Raw genomic sequence first — 16,481 nt, 5'->3', positions numbered from 1 at the left:
CTGCAGTTTAGCATTAACTGGAGAATCAGAGTCAGAAGGTATAAAAGACTTTTCAGGGGAAGATCTGAGAGGAAGAAAACAATCAGAGAAGGCCTCAAGTCCTTTAAAAATATCTTACAGATGAACTATATCTGCGTTAGAGAGAATAAGGTATGAGGACTAGACCATGAGTATGCTGGCTCTTTGAATAACGATAATTGCTACACTTGATGATCAAACAGTAAAGACATACAGCTCTTATGGTGTGTTAGCATATTACACTTATGGTATCAAAAGTACTAGCCACAATTTCCTCTAGTAACTTAGAGATTAGATCTGGTAGACAGACTGCCTCAAAAACTATGGACGGAAGTTCATAACATTGTACGGGAGGTGGTGACCAAAACCATCCCCAAGAAAAAAGAAATGCAAGAAGGCAAAATGGTTGTCTGAGGAGGCGTCATAAACAGCTGAAAAAAGAAGAGAAGTGAAAGGCAAAGGAGAAAGAGAAAGACGTATCCAACGGAATACAGAGTTTCAAAGAATAATAGCAAGGATAGATAAGAAAGCCTTCTAAAATGAACAATGCAAAAAAATAGAGGAAAACAATAGAATGGGAAAGATTAGAGATCTCTTCAAGAAAATTGGAGATACCAAGGGAACATTTCATGCAAAGATGGGCACAATAAAGGACAGAAATGGTATGGACATAACAGAAGCAGAAGATATTAGGAAGAGGTGGCAAGAATACAAAGAAGAACTATACAGAAAACTTTTTAATGACCTGGATAACCATGATGGTGTGGTCACTCACCTAGAGCCAGACATCCTCAAGTGTGAAGTCAAGTAGGCCTTAGGAAGCATTACTATGAACAAAGCTACTTAGGAGATTGAATTCCAGCTGAGCTATTTAAAATCCTAAAAGATGATGCTATTAAAATGTTGCACTCATAACGCCAGCAAATTTGGAAAACTCAGCAGTGGCCACAGGACTGGAAAAGGGTCAGTTTTCATTACAATCCCAAAGAAAGGCAATGCCAAAGAATATTCAAACTACTGAGTATAGTTGCACTCACTTCACATGCTAGCAAGGTAATGATCAGAATCCTTCAAGCTAAGCTTAACAGAACATGAACCAAGAACTTCCAGATGTACAAGCTGGATTCAGAAAAGGCAGATGAATCAGAGATCAAATTGCTAACATCTGTTGGATCATAGAAAAAACAAGAATTCCAGAAAAGCATCTACTTCTGCTTCATTGATTTACATGAAAGCCTTTGACTGTGGACAAATTCTTAAAGAGAAGGGGATGTCAGACCACCTTACCTGCCCCCTCAGAAACCTGTATGCAGGTAAAGAAGCAACAGTTGGAACTGGACATGGAATAATGGACTGTTTCAAAATTGAGAAAGGAGTACATCAAGGCTGTATATTGTCACCCTGCTTATTTAACTTCTACGCAGAGTGCATCTAGCGAAATGCCAGGCTGGATGGCTCACAAACTGGAATCAAGATTTCTGGGAGAGATATTAACAACTTCAGATATGCAGATGATGCCACCCTAATGGCAGAAAGTGAAGAGAAACTAAAGAGCCTCTTGATGAGATTGAAAGAGGAGAGTAAAAAAGCTGGCTTGAAATTCAAAATTAAAAAAAAATATTAAGCTCAGTCATGGCCAATTCTTTGTGACCTTTGAACTGTGGCCTATCAGGCTCCTCTGTCCATGGGATTTTTCAGGCAAGAATACTAAAGTGGGTTGCCATTTCACCCTCCAGATCTTCCCCACCCAGAGATCAAACCTGCATCTCCTATGTCTCCTGCAGTAGTAGACAGATTCTTCACCCACTGAGCTATCTGAGAAGCCATGCAAAGATCAAGGCATCCGGTCCCATCACTTCATGGCAAATAAATAGGAAAAAAGTGGAAACAATGACAGATTTTATTCTCTCAGGCTCCAAAATCACTGTGGACTGTGACTGCAGCCATGCAATTAAAAGGTGCTTGCTCCTTGGAAGAAAAGCTATGACAAACCTAGATAGCATATTAAGAAGCAGAGACATTACTTTATCAACAAAGGTCTGTCTAGTCAAAGTTATGGTTTTTCCAGTAGAAGGGTATGGATGTGAGAGTTGGACCATAGAGAAGACTGAGTGCTAAAGAATTGATGCTTTCTGACTGGTGTTGGAGAAGATGCTTGAGAATCCCTTAGACTTCCAGAAGATCACATGATTCAATCCTAAAGGAAATCAACCCTGAATATTTATTGGAAGGACTGATGCTGAAGCTGAAGCTCCAATATTTTGGCCATGTGGTGTGAAGAGCTGACTCACTAGAAAAGACCCTGATGGTGGGAAAGATTGAGGGCAGGAGGAGAAGGGGGCAATAGAGGATGAGATGGTTGGATGGCATCACTGATTGCATGGACTTGAGTTTGAGCAAACTCTGGGAGATAGTGAAGGAAAGGGAGGCCTGGTGTACTGCAGTCCATGGAGTTGCAGAGTCGACTTAGCAACTGAATGACAACAACAACTTAATTCTTATCCTGAGTTTATTGACTTAAGCATGCCGTATTTTAGGGCTGGCAAAATGCTAAGAATGTAGGAAATGCTATGTTGAAAACATTTCTCCTGAAGAAATCCAAAAAGAACAGGAATCAGTCTTCATAAGTGACTCTATAAAGAATCAACTACAAAATTTAGGAATTAATTCAATGTTATGTTTTTTGGCTAGATCTTTCTCTAAGTGCCATAAATTACTCTTGTGTTTTAATTTATAGCAACATGGATCAATTATTGTAGCTTATTAGAAGGATTGAGGACCAAGGGAATACAAAGATTTTTCTCCCAGGCATCAGCAATCCAAATGATGAAAATCATTTTGTTGAAAGCATATTTAATACCCACTCAACATCTCTTATATTTAGCAATTCAGTAATATACTGTCTATTTCTTTCTGATAGGATTTTGATGAGTCAAACCTACCTAGAACGATTTATTCTAGACACATATATCTTCTTAGACCCCAAATTACAAAGATATGTGTCAGGTCTTCATTGCACTGATGGAAATATAAAGTATAAAAACATTTTTCACATTTCTGACTTCTGAGTCTATTTAATTCCCTAGAGTTGAATACTGTTGCAACATTTTGGTGTAACAAACCAGATAGTATTAAATAATCTGTTTTCTAAGAGAAAGTAGATGTCAATCTTGAACGTGGATGAAAAACTCTGAGTTCATTCTCGGAAAAATTCTAGTGATGGTCTATTATACTTATTAAAATACTTAATTTCTAAAGCCAGAAACCATTCATAATAGTTCTAGTTAGGGCCAAGTGAACCTTAAAATCTAGAAATGACAAATTTTGAGTTATAGGTCTGATCTATACAGTGTTAGGTACTTTCATATAAATACCTTTTAAAGATTTGTCTGGACTATCTTCACAAGGGGGACTCTAAATTGATCCACACAATTTGCAGCGTGGACATTGAACAGTGACTCAGTGAAGGGGCAAATTATATTGAACTTTTTATTTTCCACATAGAAAGTAAAATATTAAGTCACAGACAAATGGGAGAAAATTTGGGATTGTTAAGACCAGTGTTAGCTATTCAGTCAGTCCCTTTCTGGTGTATCTTTACCTTACATTGATCATGACCCTAGAAAGAAGCATCTGCTGTAAGTGATGTAGGTGGGACAGCTCTAGTGAGGAATAAGGTTGGAGAAGATATTGGAGGTGGAGAACGGGTGTCAGCCAAGGCCTAGGAAATACTCAGCAGTAACATTTCTAGAGTCTTCCATGGTCCCTTCATAGCGTTAGTCACTCAGTTGTGTCTGACTCTTTGTGACCCCATGGACTGTCATCCGCCAGGCTCCTTTGTCCTTGAGATTTCTCAGGCAAGAATACTGGAGTGGGTTGCTATTTCCTTCTCCAGGGGATCTTCTCAACCCAGGAATTGAACCTGGATCTCCCACATTGCAGTCAGATTCTTTGCTGTCTTCACCACCAGGGAAATCCGAGAGTCTTCCAAGTGACCCCAGAATTCTGGACAGTTATCTGGTCTCCAGTGTGCTAGGATCATGCAGAGATCATTAATACACTTGACTCTTGACCATACATGTCTAATACTTGACTGGAACTTTGGCTATTGAGAATATATAGGTATAAATGACATTTGGCAGCATGAGGCAGTACAGATAGGCAACAAAAGTATTATATCCAGAGCAGGCATCAGTCACCAATTATGAAAAACTTTCCTGATGAACTTGGTGTGGCTTCCTAGGCTTCTGATACCTACCTACTACAGTTGGCACATATGATGAACTGATTTTCCATTCCGTCTTAAGGTGTTCATAGGCAGCACATGCATAGAGCTGGAAAAGGGTTAAATCTTTGGTGCAGAGATGTTCAGTTCTTCAAATTGAATAGTACCAAATTGGAGTGAGACAGACATCATAGGCAGTTGATGCCTCTTTAGCAAAGAGTTGAACTCTGTGTCAATCAGAATCCATGGTAAAGGGATAATGGCATATGTGCCATAAATTTCCCATTCTTGAGTTAGAATATAAGCTTTAGAGGGTGAGATTGTGATTTATTCATCTTTGTATCCTCTCCAGCTAGCACAGGACTCTGAATAAAGCTGATGAATAATAAATATTTGTTGATTGTGTTGGCTATCTAACAATTTATGCAAATGAAGGAGCTAGTGTCAGTGAAAAATGTGGAACACTTAACAAGAATTTTTATTCCTTTGGCTTTCTTCTTTGAGAACATTCTTTGACGTTACAGGACATAATCAGGGTTGGAGAATAGGCAGCTAAAGGTTGAATCTGCTCTCAAAATATCATCTTTGTAGTAGTAAAATAAAGCACTGATACTGAGGTCAGAAGAGCAAAGCAGAATAAAACAATGGTTGAGTACTGTAAGGGAGAGGGCTGTGAGTGGCTTATTATCATAGGCTGGCTCATTGATTTAATGATCATGCCATACACTGAGCTACTGAATGTTCACTGCACTTAAAAAGAAATTTGTCCTCGTCAAAGAATGGGGAAGTGCATTTCCAGCATAGGATTTGAAGGCCAAATTTCGAGTTGAAAATTCAAAATGATTCATTTATTTATGTCCTTATGCTTTTGTCTCAGTCTTTCTATAAAATATAAGCCCCATATATTGTTTTTTGAAGTCTCTCTTTATTGCTATTCAATCTTACCTCCTTCTTGCATGAACTACTCATTAGAATTTAGCTTCTTCCTGAGCCTCAGTAACATATTTTGGTTACTGGAATGTTATTAAGCATGATATTTTGTGGTCAGCAATAATTACTATGTATGAGTAGTTTATTCATAGGTCCTGCTTGAATCAAGAGAATTTTTGTTGTTGTTATTGATTTTGGAGTAGGAAATTGAATACTTCAGGGATTTGCATATTTAGTCCTTGACTGAATGAATGATATAAAATTGAGTTTTAGTGGATTCAAAGGAGAATGTAATCTTAGCTTATTTCTTGGAGAGCAAGTGTCCAGGGCCAAAGGATATTGCTATAGGATTAAGAATGTTGTTTATAGAGTTGCAATGACATTTGCTGTTTTTAGTGCTTTCCGAAAATGATTTCTTCTCAATTGAAAAATGCTGAGAAGAATTCTGAAGGCCTGAATACCAGAGTGCCTGAGGGAAAATCCAAAACACCACCACAGTCTCTCCTTTGCTTGGTCTCTCTCTCTGTCTCTCTCTCTGTCTCTCTCTCTCTCTCTCTCTCTCTCTCTCTCTCGTGTGTGTGTGTGTGTGTGTGTGTGTGTGTGTGTGTATGGACAGGTACATTCCCTTTCAGCTTCTGCTGTTAATGACCAGCATGGGGCTGGGCTATTTGCCACAATCAAAATTAAAAACTTAGAACTCTTGACACCTCTCATCAATTTGATCTTTCCAATTTCCTCAAGCTAATAAGGGTGATGGTTTTATTTGACACTTAAATATTTAGGAAATGCATTAATCTAACAATGTGACAGGATAAATTGGGTCTAAATAGAAAAAGAATGTGGTCCATTAATGGAAGCAAATGTATTTCTAAGACAAACACAGTTCATCTTGTTCCCCTGTGTATTTCCATGTGAGGGCCCTGTAATAATTAATGTTTAAGAGAACAAAATAAGGAAGAACATTTGATCTCCAAAGCCTTAAGGAATTTTATGTTTCTGTGAAGTATTTCCTTATGTTACTCATCACTTGATTTGAATGTGAAACCAATTCCAGTCCTCTAAATCAAAGTATTTGCTAGACTCGGTAGGGGAGATTGAGCATATAAAAATTATTAAGAAAAGCCATAAGCAATGCAATTTGCAAATGCGAAGATCTGTGCAATGCATCTGTAATATCCCCACACGTTACTATCATCTAATTATCTTCTGGTGGCAGATTTGATGCTTGTCCTTGGGAACAAACTTGTAGTATATAACCTTTGTCTAGGTTTGGAGACCTAGACCTTGAATGTTCATACTTAGTGGAGACAACAATTAAAGATGCTTAGATTTAGGAGATAAGAATGTAAATTCATTTTTTAGTAGTCTTGAGACAAAACTGTCTTCTCAAGGAGTGAATTATTAATACTAAACAATGATGTACGTGTCAGTCACTCAGTCGTGTCTGACTCTTTGTGACCCCATGGACTGGAGCCCACCAAGCTCCTCTGTCCGTGGGGTTCTCCAGGCAAGAATACTGGAGTGGGTTGCCATTTCCTCCTCCAGGGAATCTTCTCAACCCAGGGACTGAAATAATGATGACTCCTGTCCTAGTCCTTAGTTTGGTCACAAGTGTAATACTTTAAACCGTATTTAGCCTTTTGAAAGTGTACAGTTAGAGTGATGTTTGATAGCAGTGGTATGACTTTGGGAATGAAAGAAATCGCTTGTATCAGCATTTTTAATCTTATTTTTTCTGATTTGGAAATCATAATTTACATTTAAAATTTGAAATAGCATTGTCATTGCTTTATGAACATTCCTTTAGTCATTTTTCAAATCGTTATTCAGAGCCTACTTCATGCTTGTTATTATAAGGCATTAAAGAAAGAAGAAGTTGGACTCCTGGTAGTCCAGTGGTTAGGAAACTGCCCTGCAATGCAGGGGGCATGGGTTCAAGCCCTTATCAGGGAACTAAGTTCCCACATGCCGTGGAGCAGCTAAGCCCGTGCACTGCAACTGCTGCGCCTGTGCGCCACAACCTGAGAGTCCGCGCGCCTCAAAAGAGATCCCACGTGACACGGTGAAGGTCCCTCAGGTCACAACCAGACCCAACATGGTCAAATAAATAAATACTTAAAAAAAAAAGAAGTTGTATTACTTCTTTTACAGTCCTTATTAACTGATACAGAATAAAGGTACATATGTATATGTATTCACACAGAGTCATACACACAAGACCAAAAGCTATAAGATATAAGATACAATGTGTTACGGTTATGAAAAGGAAAAATTGATTACTCATGGCTGTGACAGGAAATTTATTAAAACGTTGCCATGTGTTAGTATTTGTCCTTCAGTTCCCTAAGATAACCAGATCTTTCAGTGATGCCTCCCTTTGGTGAAGGCTTTTCTGTAGGGCTGGCTCTTAGGCACTTCCTTTCTGACTTTTTTGGTCCTAAAGCATGAGCTAGTCAAAGAGATGATGCTGAATGTCTGAGTCAATGAGAAGAAAAAGTGAGTAATTAATTCCTATGTAACAAGAGCATTTGGAAGGTGGAGAAGAATAGAATCTGGGTTGCTGGTCTGTACTTAGTGTGGGTCCCTCTAGGGAATGTTAGGCTCCCAGAAGGAATATCTGTGTGTGTGATCCACTTAAAAGACAGGATCCCAGGGACTGGGGTAAAAATTTCTGGATTTTACATACTCACAGAAGCAGAACCATTTGATTCAAGGGAACCGCATTGGGTGGCATGTACAATTAGAATAATGTTTGATAGCAGTTGAATGACTTTCAGAATAAAATAAATTGCTTGTATCAGCAATGACGTGTAAGCCAGTATGAACCTATGAAACAAATGGAGGGGTCTCCTTAGCCCCATATCCCTGAAACAGTCTAGCCGGGGAGCACCAGTAATATCTGAGAGGGATGGGGGCTCAGGGCCTGATTTGATTTGATTTAGAAGAAATGCAATAATTTTTTTTTTTCATGTGAGCTTGTGGACTAAATTTTGTCTTCTACATAGAGATTTACTAGGCTTTACTGTCTGCACAGACCAAATCTGCCCCATAGACTGACTCATTCTTCAGAATGAGGGCCAGTATGTTTTGAGACAACTGAACACTTGGTTATTATTCGGGGAAAAGTGTGGGCTCTCAAGAGTCACTGATTTGGGGTAAACCAATGTACTAGGTTAAGAATGACTTTGAAAATCTTTGGAAAGTTATAAGCTCTTGACAAGAGGAATGAAAAGGGAAAAATACCCTTGAAGACCTTGTTGATAGAATTTGTGTCTCTATTTTTCACAAAATAATAACTTGAAAAGAAGGGTCATAAAAGATAGACGAGTCTCCATGTCGACTTAGATTTTTAAAGGAGAGAAGGGGTGCATCGCAGCCACAGTTGCAGAATCCCATGGCAGAACACTTACAGCAGCGCATGTAGGTTACCTGAGTCATAAACTGATGCAGCGGGACAGCTGGTGGGGAAGGCTGTCTTACTGAAGAAGGCAATATGACCTTTCAGAAGGAGAATTTATAGACATGAAGGTGTCATTTAGAAGAAAACTTGATCCTGGAGCACACCTTAGAGGTATCGCAGCAATGGCAGGTGGTACTGAGATCCAGGTGGGCAACACTGGAGGGTTCAGAGCAAAGAGGGCCCCTAAACCATTTGGTGGAAGCACCCTAAGGATATTGATAAGCACTGTAGAAAATGTCTGCACATATACATAGGAGACTGGGTTTCTGTGAGTTTCTGGATTTCTGAGGCGCAGAAACTGAGCTACTGTAGGAATGATGTAGTCCAGGCGTGTCAACAGAAGCCACAGAGGATCAGAGGAGCCCCTTTCTACGTTTGCATTCCCAGTTTCAAGAAACAGGGATGCCAGAATGGAGGGCAAAGCATGTGAAATTGGCTTTTTAGGATAGATCATACGTAGATACGTAGGGAGGAGAGAACAGGGTGCACAAAAACCCAAAGCAGGAAATCTCATGATGTAAAAGGAAAATGGTCAGATGTTTAAATGATTTCACAAGTCCTGCATGACTGACTGATTCTCCAGACTTAAGTGATGGTACTATGCTCAACTACACCAGGCACCTTCCTATGCTCTGCTATGCTCAGTCGTGTCTGACTCTTTGCGACCCCCATGGACTGTCGCCCGCCAGGCTCCTCTGTCCTTGGGATTCTCCAGGCAAGAATACTGGAGTGGGTTGCTATGCCCTCTTCCAGGGTATCTTCACAACCCAGGGATCAAGCCCAGGTCCCCTGCATTGCAGGTGGGTTTCTTTACTGTCTGAGCCACCAGGGAAGCCCCACAGGGCATTTGGAAATATCATCCCTCAGCTTGGAATATTCCTTTTGTTCATTCTCTTTTTACCTGACTGACACCTACTGAATCTTACTGAGTCTGGACTGTAAGTAATTTTCACAAAGTTTAATACCCAGAGGCTTCGTAAGGTGCTCTGTTGTTACTCACTGTCTTTGCATACTATATATTTGTGCTGTGTTTAACACAACTGTTGCCAGTGCAGGAGATCCAAGAGACACAGGTTCGATCCCTGGGTTGGGCAGATATCCTGGAGTAGGAAATGGCAACCCACTCTAGTATTCTTGCCTGGACAATTCCACAGACAGAGAAGCCTGGCAGGCTACAGTCCAGGGGGTCACAAAGAGTCGCACACAACTGAGCAACTGAGCACAGACAGAGCAAAAAGCATTTAACTTTGGAGTAACTAATTTTCTTACTATCTATTTCACTAGATTCTAAGTCCCACTGGCTCAGGCACTGTGTCCTGTCATCCCGAATCGTCAGTACCTAGTACAGGGCCTGGCTCAAAGCTGGTGTTCAGTGACTATGTCTTGGATGAATGAATGAATTAGGCTGAAACCTCAGGTATGCTCTTGAAGGTTCTGAGAAATTAGACTGGAGAGATAGGCGGGAATAGAATTGTGGAGTGTTCTGGGTACAAGCCAGGGGAGTCTGGCCTTTTTCTAGGCCCCCAAGAACCTTGGAACATTATCAGCGTACATGGTGTCCTGCTCACATTCAAACAGTTGTTAGGAACGTTGCTCTTGGTAAACAATTTTCAAGTGTACACAAACTACCCAGGAGATGTTGATAGCCATAAGTTGTTAAGACAGGAAAGTGGAGTGGAGGAAGAGACAAAAGCATTGACTTTTATGGACTCATGTTTCTTTACCTCAAGCAACAGATCCAGACCACCAGCAAAGTAAAGAGAAAACAAAATGTCTTTAGAGGGTCTCTGGGAAAGAATATTTTCTCTGAAGTTAGCTCAGTCTAAAACTGAAAAATTTCATCGGAATAGAAATGACTTAGCAGTTGATTTCCTATAGCAGTGATTCAGCTTTTAGTAGAGTGGAAGGAACAGGAGGTCACTCTGATCTTAGCAGCAGGTGGGCACTGCAGCCTCAGTGCTGCTTAGCCTCATCTCAGTGCCTTTATCTGCCAGGGTCTGTCAGCATCCTCAAATCTCTGATAGCAAGATCCCAACAGTACTCACCATGTGTGAACTACTAGGACCTAATTATTTCAAATATTACATCCCTGTGGCTGATTCACGTCAATGTATAGCAAAACCAATACAGTATTGTAAAGCAAAATAAAGTAAAAATAAAAATTTTAAAAAAAAACAAAGAAAAAAAATATTACATCCAGTGACTTTTTTGAGAGTACCTAGTTGGTTCTTGCTTTTTCAATCTCATCCGACTCTTGTGACCTCATGGACTGTAGCTTGCCAGGTTCCTCTGGCTATGGGATTTCCCAGGCAAGATTACTGGAGTGAGTAGCCATTTCCTTCTGCAGGGGATCTTCCTGACCCAGGGATCAAACCTGTGTCTCCTGTATTGCAGATGGATTCTTTACTGCTAAGACACCAGGGAAGCCAATTTAATCTAGCCTCAGATTAAAGCAGGATAAAGGCCTATTTTATCTTATTCCAACAGATGTCCAACTCTGTCATATCCTTTCATTCTCATGGTCTAAATGAACTCATGTCTTAGGGCTCAGAGAAACTGACAGAGAAATGCAGAGAGCAAAGGAGGGTGAGTTAGGCCCATTGTCCACAGCCACACATGCCTCAGCCACCCTGACATCTTCCTGGAAACTGTCTCCAGGCCTTGAAAAGTTGCAGAGAATTAAAAAAAACATAAAAAAGAAGGAGTAGTCTTATATATGAAAAATAATAATGTTTGCTATTATTGCATGCTTATGCTGCAAGCAGGTAGTTTAAATTCCTTTTATAGATTTCTCATGTGATGCTCCCAATAATCATTTGAGGTGGATGCTAGCTCTGTTTCACACATCAGGAAACTACAGCTCAGAGAAGTGATTAGGCCTTGCTTAGGGCCAGACCTGGGCCTCTTTAGTTCATGACTCTTGGGTGGGGAGGAAGAAGAAAGGGTGGAATGTGTGGCCCTTGATCCTCAGTCATTTTTAAGGAAGATTGAGGATATGATCACTCCTTGGAAGAAAAGTTATGACCAACCTAGATAGCATATTCAAAAGTAGAGACATTACTTTGCCAACAAAGGTCCGTCTAGTCAAGGCTATGGTTTTTCCAGTGGTCATGTATGGATATGAGAGTTGGACTCTGAAGACAACTGAGCCCTGAAGAATCGATGCTTTTGAACTGTAGTGTTGGAGAAGACTCTTGAGAGTCCCTTGGACTGCAAAGAGATCCAACCAGTCCATTCTGAAGATCAGCCCTGGGATTTCTTTGGAGGGAATGATGCTGGAGCTGAAACTCCAGTACTTTGGCTACATCATACGAAGAGTTGACTCATTGGAAAAGACTCTGATGGTGGCAGGGATTGGGGGCAGGAGGAGAAGGGGACGACAGAGGATGAGATGGCTGGATGGCATCACTGACTCAATGGACGTGAGTCTGAGTGAACTCCAGGAGATGGTGATGGACAGGGAGGCCTGGCGTGCTGCAGTTCATGGGGTCTCAAAGACTCAGACAGGACTGAGCGACTGAACTGAACTGAACTGAGGATATGATTGAGAGAATAATTTTCTTTTGAAATCACTGGATACAAATTAAACACTGAAAAGGAAAACTCAGCAAAGCTTACACATCTAATGTCGAGTAATACTAGGAATGAGACATGATGTAGGCTGTAGTGTTTGAGTGGGTGGAGAAGAGGGCACATGCAGGGTTGCATCAGGATCAGAGACAAGAGGAGGAATACACGAGAACATAAATGCGTTCTGCTAAGATGGAAGGAACAGGCATGGCTTGGGGGGTTAGGCAGCAGTTGCTAAATAGGGAAGTTAGGTCATGGCACTTTCTAATGTGAGGCTAAGAAATCTGGAATATATAAAACAGATAACTAGAGTTACTAAGATAATTTAAGCAAGGAAGTAACTAGTGAAAAAAAAAGTGTTTGGAAAAATAATTGGCAGTGCAGGTTGAAGTGGGCAAAGAGACTGAAGTCAAGGGAACAAACAAGCCATCCATGAACGAAAGGGAGAAGTTTGAGAAAATATGCTTATGAATGAAAAGGAAGGGAGAGGCAGAAGAGATGTCACGAATCTTTACATAGCTTAAGAATTCTACCAATACAATATAATGACTACCTTAAATTAAGAATACTAGGGAACTAAGTTAGTTTACAGACTTCCTTGGTGGCTCAGGGGTAAAGAATCTCCCTGCTAGCGCAGGAGACGCAAGTTTGATCCCTGGGTCAGGAAGATCCCCAGGAGAAGGAAATGGCAACCCACTCTGGTATTCTTCTTAGGAAATTCCATGGACAGAAGAGCCTGGTGGGCTACAGTCTGTGGAGTTGCAAAAAAAATCAGACACAGCTTAGCGGCTAAAACAACAAACAAAAAAGTAATTTGTGGCTATCAATAATACCTTTGAATGACTAGTAAACCTTTCAAATTGTTACTTTTTTTAACATGAATCGTTATTTAATTTTTATAAGCTTTAGTGTACTGAAAAGCTTCTGGCACCCTACAAATCATACAATTCAACATGATTGCTGCTTGGATGGCTTGGAGATTGGTCAAGCTTTTTGTTCTATGTTCTGAGTTCTCTACTCTCAGTCAGCACACTGTTGAGAATGATAAATGTATCTGGAGGACTCATATTTCACACAAGGTAGAGGCTTATTATGATGTTCAAAAGAATCAAGGTTGAAGTGATCATTTAAAAATAAAACCATGACATTTTCTGCTTAAGTGATGATTTGTTGAGAATTACACTGCTGTAGTTCTTGGACTTCCCTGGTGGCTCAGATGGTAAAACGTCTGTCTACAGTGTGAGAGACCTGGGTTCGATCCCTGGGTTGGGAAGATTCCCTGGAGATGGAAATGGCAACCCATTCCAGTACTCTTGCCTTGAAAATCCCATGGATGGAGGAGCTTGGGGCAGGCTACTATCCATGGGGCCGCAAAGAGTCGGGCACGACTGAGCGACTTCACTTTCACTTTTATACTGCTGTTACTTGAAGCTGGCACAAACAGCTGTATTATCATTTGCATTATTTCTTGTGCAAAACGCTAGGGTTTACATTCTGGTCTAAATACCAGCCTAGAGAAACACATTTTACATATTAACTGTAAACAGAGGCCGGGTTATAGGGAAGCTGGAAGGAAAACAAGTTCAACATACACTAACCCCAGGGAGGGTGGATGGCTGTCTGCCTTTCGGCAGGTCCGGCCGCGGATGGCTTAGAGAGGAACAGTGGCTGAGTCACTTCAGAGTTCACTTTTTTTCTGTTTATTGTTCAGTGCAAGTGCCCCTTCCTGTTTCATACACGTCCTTGAAATCCCTCTGAACTTTCACATGGCTTATATTCACTTGAAGTGAAGTGAAGTGAAGTCGCTCAGTTGTGTCCGACTCTTTGCAACCCCGTGGACTGTGGCCTACCAGGCTCCTCAATCCACGGAATTCTCCATGCAGGAATACTGGAGTGGATTGCCATTTCCTTCTCCAGGGGATCTTTCCAACCCAGGGATCGAACCTGGTCTCCCGCATTACAGGCAGACGCTTTACCGTCTGAGCCACCAGGGAAGCCCAAGGGCTCATTTTACTCAAGAATTTTTGAGACCCCTGCTGTTTGCAGAGCCCTTAGGGTTAGGCCTCTGAAGGGTTATGTGAGGAGAAGAAGCAGTAGTTCCTGTGTATGGAAAACTCCAAGAAAGCAGGTTTAAAAAACTTTAAAAGAGGGAATCAAAAATAAATAACTTGGACCATGACATGATGGCAGAGAAGATTAAAAGAAACCAAAGGCATACAGACAGAATTGCTTGATGAGAAGTCTGGGAACCTGGATCCTAGTTTCAGCTGGGAAACTAAGCTGAGCCTTAAAATTATTATCTAAACACTGGATATTCTTGAAACTCCCATCCAACCCCAGAGTTTTGTAAAATTATCAATTTGGGTTAATACTCAGTGTAGAAATTATTTTATTAAAAAAGTATTTTTTTCTGAAGTCAGTGAAAATTCATGAGTTAGCATTATTTAAAGAAACTTCGAGGATTTTGCATTGTTCATTTAAACAACCAAGTATAGATTTTTTTTCTGTTGCAGCTGCAGCTCAGTAAATGAATAGTGTTGTTTTATGTATTTTCTATATATGCTATAAATCCCACATGATAATATTATATTTTTGTTTTAAATAATCCTGTGTATTTTAAGTAAGTTAGAAGAAAAATATTGTATTACAATTTACAATGTCCTTCATTCATTCCTAAAGAGTGAGTCTTGCTTTTGGTTTCATTTTTCCCTTCAGCTTGATGAATTTCCATTAGCATTTCCTGTAGTGTAGTTCTGGTGGCAATGAATTCCTGTTTTTATTCACCTAAAAGGATGTTTACTTTACCTTCATTTTCACATGATATTGTTTTTGGATATAGAATTTCAACTTGACAGTTCTCTTTGTTCTATCACTCATCTTGAATAATTGATATCTATACAATTCTAAACCTAACAACTGCAGAATGTATATTATTTTCAAGCTCAACTGGTACAATCACCAAAATTAACCATGTGGTGCACTATAAAATAAATCTGAATGTATTTTAAATGATTAAACTAATACACATTTATGTACTCAGACCACAAAATATTAAAACAGTGAGATATACATGAAGATCTCGAGTATTTGAAAATTATAACACATGATTCTAAATCAATGGGTCAAAGGAGGAAACATAATGAAAACTGGAGAAGACTTCAAATTACATGGTCATAAAATATAACCTGTGAAAATTTGAAGAATGCTTATAAAATTGTGGTTAGAAGGAAATTTACTTTGCTTTAAATGCTTATATTATAAAAGAACAGAGTTCTAAAATCCAATATTTCATCTGAAAATTCATCTGAAATAAGAGTAGGCCCAAAAATAAGAAAAAGAGAAGAAATAATAAAGATGGAGCAGAAATCAATAAAGTAGAAAACAAACAGAGAAAATTAACATGCCCAAAGCTAATTCTCTTAGATCCAGTAGAGAACAGAAGTCACAGGGCAAACATTGGAGAGACAGACAGGAAGTTACTGAAAGTCACATTTATCAGAACAGAACCCTGGTAATGAACAATTAGATTTTGAAATAAGAATACAATATTATTTACACCCAATTCAGTTCAGTCGCTCAGTCATGTACAATTCTTTGTGACCCCATGGACTGCAGCATGCCAGCTTTCCCTGTCCATCACCAACTCCCGGAGCTTGCTCAAACTCATGTCCATTGAATCTGTGATGCCATCAAACCATCTCATCCTCTGTCATCCCCTTTTCCTTCTGCCCTCAATCTTTCCCGGTACCAGGGTCTTTTCAAATGAGTCGGTTCTTCACATCAGGTGGCCAAAATACTGGGGTTTTAGCTTCAGCATCAGTCCTTCCAATGAATATTCAGGACTGATTTCCTTTAGGATGGACTGGTTGGATCTCCTTGCAGTCCAAGGGACTCTCAAGAGTCTTGTCCAAAACCACATTTCAAAAGCATCAATTCTTCAGCATTCAGCTTTCTTTACGGTTCAACTCTTACATCCATACATGACTACTGGAAAAACCATAGCCTTGACTAGATGGACTTTTGTTGGCAAAGTAATGTCTTTGCCTTTTAATATGCTATTTAGGTTGGTCATAGATGTTCTTCCAAGAAGCTAGCATCTTTTAATTTCATGGCTGCAGTCACCATCTGCAGTGATTTTGGAACCCAAGAAAACAAAGTCTTTCACTGTTCCCATTGTTTCCCATCTATTTGTCATGAAGTGATGGGATCAGATGCCATGATCTTAGTTTTCTGAATATTGAGTTTTAAGCCAACTTCTTCACTCTCCTCTTTCACTTT

This window comes from Ovis canadensis, chromosome 18 (assembly GCF_042477335.2).
Source record: "Ovis canadensis isolate MfBH-ARS-UI-01 breed Bighorn chromosome 18, ARS-UI_OviCan_v2, whole genome shotgun sequence".
Classification (NCBI taxonomy): Eukaryota; Metazoa; Chordata; class Mammalia; order Artiodactyla; family Bovidae; genus Ovis; species Ovis canadensis.
This window is presented reverse-complemented; position numbering follows the sequence as displayed.